Below are 8,291 nucleotides of genomic sequence, written 5' to 3' on the forward strand. Positions count from 1 at the left end.
GCTTGGAAAACCAAAGTGGGAACCCTAGGCAGATTCTTATCTAAGGTTAAACTCACTGAAAAGTAGGCAAGAGAAAGAGAGCAGGGATTCACATTTACCGGTCTCCCTCTGGATGCCAGAGTCATCCATAGGCACTTGTGCCTACCTTTCTGATTGATTTATGGGGTGCTCTTTCAGCCTCATGATCTCAGTCTCCCACATTTGGAAATTTTGTCTCCAGAGAGGCACAGCTTGTGCTAGGTGGAACCTAATGCCAGTCCCCTCCCCTCACAGCCCACAGACACCCCCGTGTGGGACAGGTAGTATGGGTGGGTGGTAGCCCTCCATTATCCTGAACCCACATGGGACTGAAGGAAGACAGATTACCTGGAGAATGAGAAACTTTTCAGTCCACAACAGCGCAGTTTTGGAGAAAACTCATGAAGTTGCCAATAAAGGAGCTTGTGTCACCTTCTCTTAATTCTGGAACCAGACACTTCCGCTCAAGGCACAGCTCTGACTCAGGTCCTCTTCCCAGAAACTAAGGCTCAGTTTGGGCTCTTACAGGCTTAAAAACTACATAAAGGCCACAAGCATGCAGTTTTCAAGTTTTATTTCAGAGTACTGGTCGGTGACCCATGAGAGACCTGGTGTCAGAGCCGTGATGTGCCTGAGGACCCTTGTGTATCCCGCAGTCCCTTGGAAACGTGGATGTCAGCAGTGCCGCCTAAATACTGTATTTTTACAGATGCACCAGATGCATTGTCTACAGCTGTTCAGGGCATGGAGGCTAAATTATGGATTATCTTCTCCAAAAATCTCTTCCTTAAATTTCTGTGTGTTTATAGTTCTGACATTTCCAGAAACAACAAAGAGGAATGCAGCTATTATGGCATAAATGTGACCAAAAACCACTCTGAGATATACCATGGATTCATGACTTTGCCTGACTGACTGAATTCTTCTTGGAGGGGTCCACTGACTGTGCTCCCACCAGTGCCTTGTTCGTGCACCATGGAGGATCCCAGCCTATGTGGCAGTGGCAGTTCCTGTTATGGTTGCACATCCCTCTGTGACTGCATTTCTCTGGGATAGAGTCATAATTCAGCTGAGCCCCACTGCCATTGCAGTAGGTATCCTGACAGAACTTTCCAGGAGCACAGGAAGTACCAGTTCTCAACCAATCTCGGTTGTTCCTGTGCTACGATGTGAATCCAGCCCCAAACATCAGAACCCTGGATCTCAGACAGATGGAATCCAACATGCTCTTGCAGCTGAGGGAGATGTGTGACATTCCTACACTGCAGCCTTCCACAAGGCACGTCTGTGTGGGAACAGGGTTCAGCGTTGAATTCCCCGGGGTCTTCTGTAGTGTCCATGTAGGCTGCCTTTATGATTTATAGTATAGCAGACATCTTCACCTTTCCCAGAATTTCTGCCAAAGTTTCTTGGCAGTGCATAGTGCAGTCAGTGCAGTTTCCATGATAGCAGCAGCCCTCTTCAATGCACGCAGTTCCATCTTGCATATGGAAGTCATCAGGGCCCGAGAAGGACACCCCATGGCAGTACTCTGGAAGATCACATATATCTTCGATTGTTCTGCAGAGTGTCCAAGCAGCGGAGTTGGTGCAGTCTGTATAGCATCTGCCTGTATTCCATTTGCTGCCATGGGTTAAAATACAATCACTCATACAGCACAGATTGCTATAGCACTGCTCTAAGGATCTGCAGTCACAATTCTTGCCTGGGTCAGCTAAGTAGTTTCCAAAATGATTGTGGGTCAGGCTTTTATTTCAATGGACCATTTAGGTTTGAAGAGGCACTTGCCTAATCTGTCACTGATTTTCTGCTGCATATGAATGAAAGAACACTCACTGAAAGCTTCAGGTACACAAGGGAATTGGGTCCTAATGCAGTTGGACCTTTTCTGGCAAGCATATTCATCAGTGTCAACCCACAAAGCAAAATTTTTTTGCAGTCTGATGTTTTGCTATGACAGACATGAGTAAATAATGTCTGCCTAAATATCCTATCATGATGGGGCTTTGTGGATGGCATATACTGCATACAACTGGACTGAAATTAACTTCATGGGATCCATCTCAAATCTCAATTAAGGATGAATGTGGTTTAAGAATTTGAAAACACTTGGACTCATAGAATCGAAAAAAAGGACTCTGGTGCAACACATATTTGCCCATGTTAGCTGGATGTCTCTCATTATAAATTATCATGAAACCAATATAGTAACTTACATGAATGCCATGAAACAATGAGTCAATTAAGCTAACTAGCCTTATTAGGAATTGGGCACATTTTGACACGTGGTTGAACACACTATATATTGTTTAGGGTCTGAGAGCAAAATTCCATGATGGGATGACTATAACTTACTAGAGATCCTGAGCACTACACTGGCATTTGCTTGAGGAACAGGGTGTTCCCTATGCTCCTTATATCCCAGGTTATAAGTAGGTCCCATTGCATTGGTGTCGGCCACTCTCTGAGAAACAATGTGTTCAAATGTTGCGAATCACTGAGGTGTCTGATTTCATAGGCAATGCCATCCAACTTCATGATACATTCAAGGCCCTGATAGCACATGTCTGTGGTAACCATGGAAAGAGGAATCTCCTCCAGATAGCTGCGGTAGTAACAGTCTGGAGGCATGGAGGGGTAGTCCATCTGCAAGTCTCCCTGATCATCCTGAGTCATCATCAGCAGATGATGTATGGACCAAAATGATGTATTTATGAACCAAAATGATGATGTATGGACCATCAGATGTATGGACCAAAAGGGTTTCTTGCGCCGCATGTGGATAACGTGTCTCTTGTCCCCAAAACACAGGCTACAGGACAGCCAGCCAGGCATCTGAATGCCCTTGTCGTTGTGCAGCTCCTTCTTGCTAATTAACACCTCAAGGAGATGTAGCGCCATGAGGGACGTCCTTGAGAACCCTGGACAAGAGATAGCACTGCCCAGAGTGCAAACTTCAAGAGGGACGCCCTCAGCGTGATCTGGCCCTCTGCCAGCCTCATGCCCCTGCTCAGGGACATCTGCCAGTGAGAGTGGATAAATGGAGGATCCTCAGCAAAGTGACCTCTAGGCCATCTGACACAACAGAGGGCTGAGCCAGGTGGCCAGCACCCTGCACCTGGAAGCCACTTGTGGGGTTAGGTAACAGTCCCAGAGTGTGGCATTGGGTGACCCTGCACAACAGTTCAGCTGGGGTGGATGTGGAAGCAGCAGATGGGCCAGTTCAAGAGTGCTTACATGGACATAGTGGGGACTTGGACCCAGAGACATGGCTCTATTCAACACATTCCATCTTTCCTCAAGCTAGTGAATATGGGATATGCAAATTTAACACCCTGAGCTTCTCTACCAATTCAATGTCCTGTGGTACTGCTGGGTCACTTTCTATCGATGACTACCTTTCCTCATTATGGAGACTAATGCTTCCTACTTTCTTGGTATGTGGAGGTGGGCATTGTCAATTTTACCTTTATTGGTGATGAAAAAAATAGCTTTGTCGTTTTTCATGTCTCATTCTGGTTAGATATTAGTTTTTAAGCAATTTCTTTCTTTTGGTTTTTGCTTTGAAGCTTCCTCTGAGTTTACTGAGGAAAACATTTCCCAGTATTCCATGTGATGCTTGGTGAAGTACAAGGTTGTATTTTAGTATTTTTTTATGCCAGCTGGGGAGAACAGAAAGTACTGCTGACATGTGTGAGCCCCAGGGGTTTTCCGCTCTAATCCCTTGTTGGGGTTCTTTCCTGGCCTCTGGCAGTCTCCTCCCATGCATGTGTGGTTCCCTCGTCAGCTGGAGATGCCAGGGAGTGGAGGTAACTTTGGCAGCTTGCACCGTGGAGTCTGCACATGATCAAAAGACGTTATCAACAATGGAACTCCCTTGTTTGATTAAGTACCCTCTACTACTTTAAAAAAACCCTGGGTCAGGCAGAAACCCTCAAAGTTGGCTTTTGGACAGGAGTCTGCATTCTCACCAGTGGCTGGCCTTGTGCATAAAGCTCAAATTCCTTTCCTACCAAAACGAAAACTTTGAACGTTGACTTTTCCAGGAAGGCAGCTGAATTTTTGTTTTGATAACAATAAAACAGAGAGCGGAGTGGCATTTGCCAGGGGCTGGCAGCAAGGGACAATGAGGGTTAGATATCAAGGGGTGTGATTTTCTGTTATGCAAGACGACTAAGTTCTAGAGGTTTTCTCCACAACGTTACACCTGTAGTTAACAATACTCTACTGTACGGTTAACATTTAGGGAAGAGGGTGGATCTCAGTTTCAGTGAGATCTTACTACAATACACGAGTTTTTCTCCTCACTCAAAGTATGCATGGACACACACTCTGTACAGATAAGTGAAAATAATTTTTAAAAATGTACATATTTGGATCCTAACCCTGAGGATATGCCATTTACAAATATCTTCTTCCATTCCATAGGTTGCCTTTTAGTTTTGTTTATTGTTTCCTTCACTGTGCAGAAGATTGCTATTTTGAGGTACCAATTGTTCATATATGTATGTTTGTGATTTTCTTGTAATATTTTTAATTTAAATTCAAGTGTGTTAAACATACAGTGTAGTATTGATTTCAGGTGTACAATTTAGTGATTCATCACATACATATAACACCCAGTTCTCATCTCAACAGGTGCCCTCCTTAATGCCCATCTCCCTTTCAGCCCACCTTCCCCACTTCCCCTCGGTTTGTTCTCTGTATTAAAGTATATCTTCTGGTTTCCTCCCTCTCTGTTTTTATCTTATTTTATTTTTCCTTCCCCTATGTTCTGTTTCTTATATTCCATATATGAGTGAAATCATATGATATTTGACTTTTTCTTACTGACTTATTTCACTTAGGTTAACACTTTGTTGTTCCACCCACCTTGTTGTAAATGGCAAGATTTCATTCTTTTTGATGCTTGAGTAATATTCCATTGTATATATTTACCACATCGTCTTTATTCATTCGTCCCTTGATGGATATTTGGGCTCTTCCACAATTTGCTTATTGTTGATAGGGCTGCTATAAACATTGGGGTGCCTGTGCCCCTTCGAATCAGCATTTTGGTATCCTTTGGATAAATTCCTAGTAAAGCAATTGCTCAATCACAGGATAGTTCTATTTTTAATTTTTTTGAGGAATCTCCACACTATTTTCCAGAATGGCTGCACCAGTTTGCATTCCCACCATGTTAATTTTAGCCATCCTGACAGGTGTGAGGTGTTATCTCATTGTGCTTTTGATTTATGTTTCCTTGATGAGAAGTGACAATGAGCCTCATTACACGTGTCTTATCGCCATCTAGAAGTCTTTGAAAAATGTCTATTCATGTCTTCTGACCATTTCTTCACCAGATTATTTGTATTTTTGAGTGTCGAGTTTGATAAGTTCTTTATAGATTTAGCATACTAAGCCTTTATCTTATATGCCATTTGCAAATATCTTCTCCTGTTTTGTCAGTTCCCTTTTAGTTTTGTTGATTGTTTCTTTGTTGTGCAGAAGCTTTTTATCTTGATGAGGTCCCAATAGTTCATTTTTGCTTTTGTTTCCCTTGCGTCTGAGAGATGTCTAGTAAGAAGTTGCTCCGACTGTGGTCAAAAAGGTTGGTGCCTGTGTTTTCCTCTAGGATTTTGATGGTTTCCTGTCTCACATTTAGGTCTTTCATCCAATTTTGAATTTGTTTTTGTGTATATTGTAAGAAAGTGGTCCAGTTCCATTAGAGTTTCCTGTTGCTGTCCAGTTTTCCCAACAGCATTTGTTGAAGGGACTGTCATTTTTCCATTTGATATTGTTTCCTGTTTTGTCGAAGATTAGTTGACCATTTATGGGTTTTCTACTCTGTTCCATTAATCTATGTGTCTCTTTTTGTTCCAGGAGCATACTATCTTGATGACTACAGCATTGTAATATAGCTTGAAATCCAGAATTGTGATGCCTCCATTTTTTTTCTTTTTCAGGATTGCTTTGGGTGTTCAGGGTCTTTTGTGGTTCCATGATAATTTTAGAATTATTTGTTTTAGCTCTGTGAAGAATGCTTGTATTATTTGACAGGGATATTTGCATTGAATGTCTAGATTCCTTTGGGTAGTATCAACATTTTAACAATATTTTTTTTGTTTTAATCCATGTGCATGGAATATTTTTCCATTTCTTTGTGTCTTCTTCAATTTCTTCCACAAATGTCCCAGGTTTCAGAGTAAGGCTCTTTTAACTCTTTAATGAAGGTTATTTCTAGGTATCTTATGGTTTTTGGTGTAATTGTAAATGGGATCATTCCTTGATTTCTCTTTCTCCTGCTTCATTACTGGTGTATCGAAATGCACACATTTCTGTATGTTGATTTTGTATGCTGCAGATTTAATGGTTTATTGTATCAGGACTAGCCAGTTTTTATTGGTGGAGTTTTTCAGGATTTATATATATAGTATAAAATTCAACTCCAAAACTGAATAATCCTATTAAAAAATGAGCAGAAGGCATGAATAGACTTTCCAACATGCAACATACAGATGGTCAATAAACACATGAAAAAATGTTCAACATCACTCATCATCTGGGAAATATAAATCAAAACTACAACGAAATAGCAACTCACTCCTGTCAGAATGACTAAACTCAACTACACAAGAAACAACATGTGTTGGTGAGGATACAGACAAAGGGGAACACTTTTGCACTGCTTGTGGGAATGGAAACTGGTGCAGCTTGTCTGGAAAACAGTATGGGCATTCCTCAAAATGCTAAAAATATAACTACCTTATGACTGATCAATTGAACTACTAGGTATTTACCCAAAGGATACAAAAATACTAATTTAAAGGGGATTGTACCTCTATTTTTATAGCAGCCCTATCAAAATAGCCCAGCTATGGAAGCAGTCCAAGTAAGCATTGACTCATAAATGGATAAAGCATATGTGGTATATCTACACACACACACACACAGACACACACACACAAACACACACACACACTCATACTCATACAGTGGAATATTTCTCAGCCCTAAAATGAACGGCATTTGCTCTTTGTAATGATATGGATGGAGCTAGAGAGTATTATGCTAACCGAAATAAGTCAGAGAAAGACAAATATATGATTTCATTCATATGTAGAATTTAAGAAACTTCAGATGGGAAATGGGACAAATAAGAGAGAAGAGCCACACCAAGATATAAAATGTTTTCAATGTTTTCAAATTTATTTTGAGATAGAATGGGGAAGGGGCAGAGGAAGAGGGAAGGAGAATCCCAAGCAGTCTTTTTGCTGTCAGTGGAGAAACCAAAGATGGGCTTGATCTCAGGAACCATGAAATCAAGACATGAGCCCAAATCAAGAGTCTTAGGGTTAACCCATGGAACATGTAAACACAACAAAACAGACTCTTACCTATACAAAAACTTATGGTTACCAGAGGGAAGGTGGGAGGAGGGTTAGGGAAATAGGTGATGGGGTTGCAGGGGCGCACTAATAATGAGCACTGGGTGTTGTATGGAAATGTTGAATGACTATATTTTACACCTGAAAGTAATATTACATTGCATGTTTACTAAGTGGAATTTGAATAAAATCTCTAATGATGTATTTACAGTGTCTGCAAATGGCCTTGTTGACATACAGCCCATGAAGAAACATTTATTCCAGAAAATATACTGACAGAAGGAACAGATAGAATTTTGAGCTAAGGTTTGTGCCTTTCCTTCCCCACCCCAGCTCAGCAAATGCAAACTCCAGTGCAAGTAGCTGGGACTATAGGCATGTGCCACTGAGCCTGGCTGCAAACTCCCCTCCAGACTGTTGTAGCCAATACACAGGGTTCACGGTGACCAGCTTATGTTCAGAGGACTCTTCCCCAGAGGGACAGGATGTCATGACACTAAGCTGTTTATGAGGCCAAGCCCCAGAAAGTGCCACTGAGATGTGGGACGCACACATTGTTTGCAGCCCCACTCCCAGGATGGAAACTCTGCCGTGAGTACAGTCCATTAGGGATGCTGGGAGCCTGGTCGCCACAGACCTGACTTGTATGGCAGGAGTCTCATGCCACCAGGACAAGCAAGCCACAAGGAAATGAAGGTGCCACCCACCCCTAAACTGAGCCCTCAGTTTCCACACTGAGTGAGGAGGGAATCTTGTTTGTCCTCACCTGCAGCTGCAGACTTTTGCCCAGAGTTTTTCCCAGGGATAGGGGGAGAGGGAAAAATCCACTAAACCAAGGTGCAAATCTGTTCTGGTGCAACTGACTTCATTTCCAGCTGAGGGTGAGGAAGGTCTGGGCCTCAT

At 42.2% G+C, this 8,291-nt stretch overlaps 1 pseudogene; it reads right to left on the minus strand.

Moving 5' to 3' along the window:
- Positions 1-774: 774 nt before the first annotated feature.
- On the minus strand, positions 775-3,125 carry LOC128313740 (disintegrin and metalloproteinase domain-containing protein 21-like; annotated as a pseudogene).
- Positions 3,126-8,291: the final 5,166 nt, after the last annotated feature.

This window comes from Acinonyx jubatus, unplaced genomic scaffold (assembly GCF_027475565.1).
Source record: "Acinonyx jubatus isolate Ajub_Pintada_27869175 unplaced genomic scaffold, VMU_Ajub_asm_v1.0 scaffold_21, whole genome shotgun sequence".
Taxonomy (NCBI): domain Eukaryota; kingdom Metazoa; phylum Chordata; class Mammalia; order Carnivora; family Felidae; genus Acinonyx; species Acinonyx jubatus.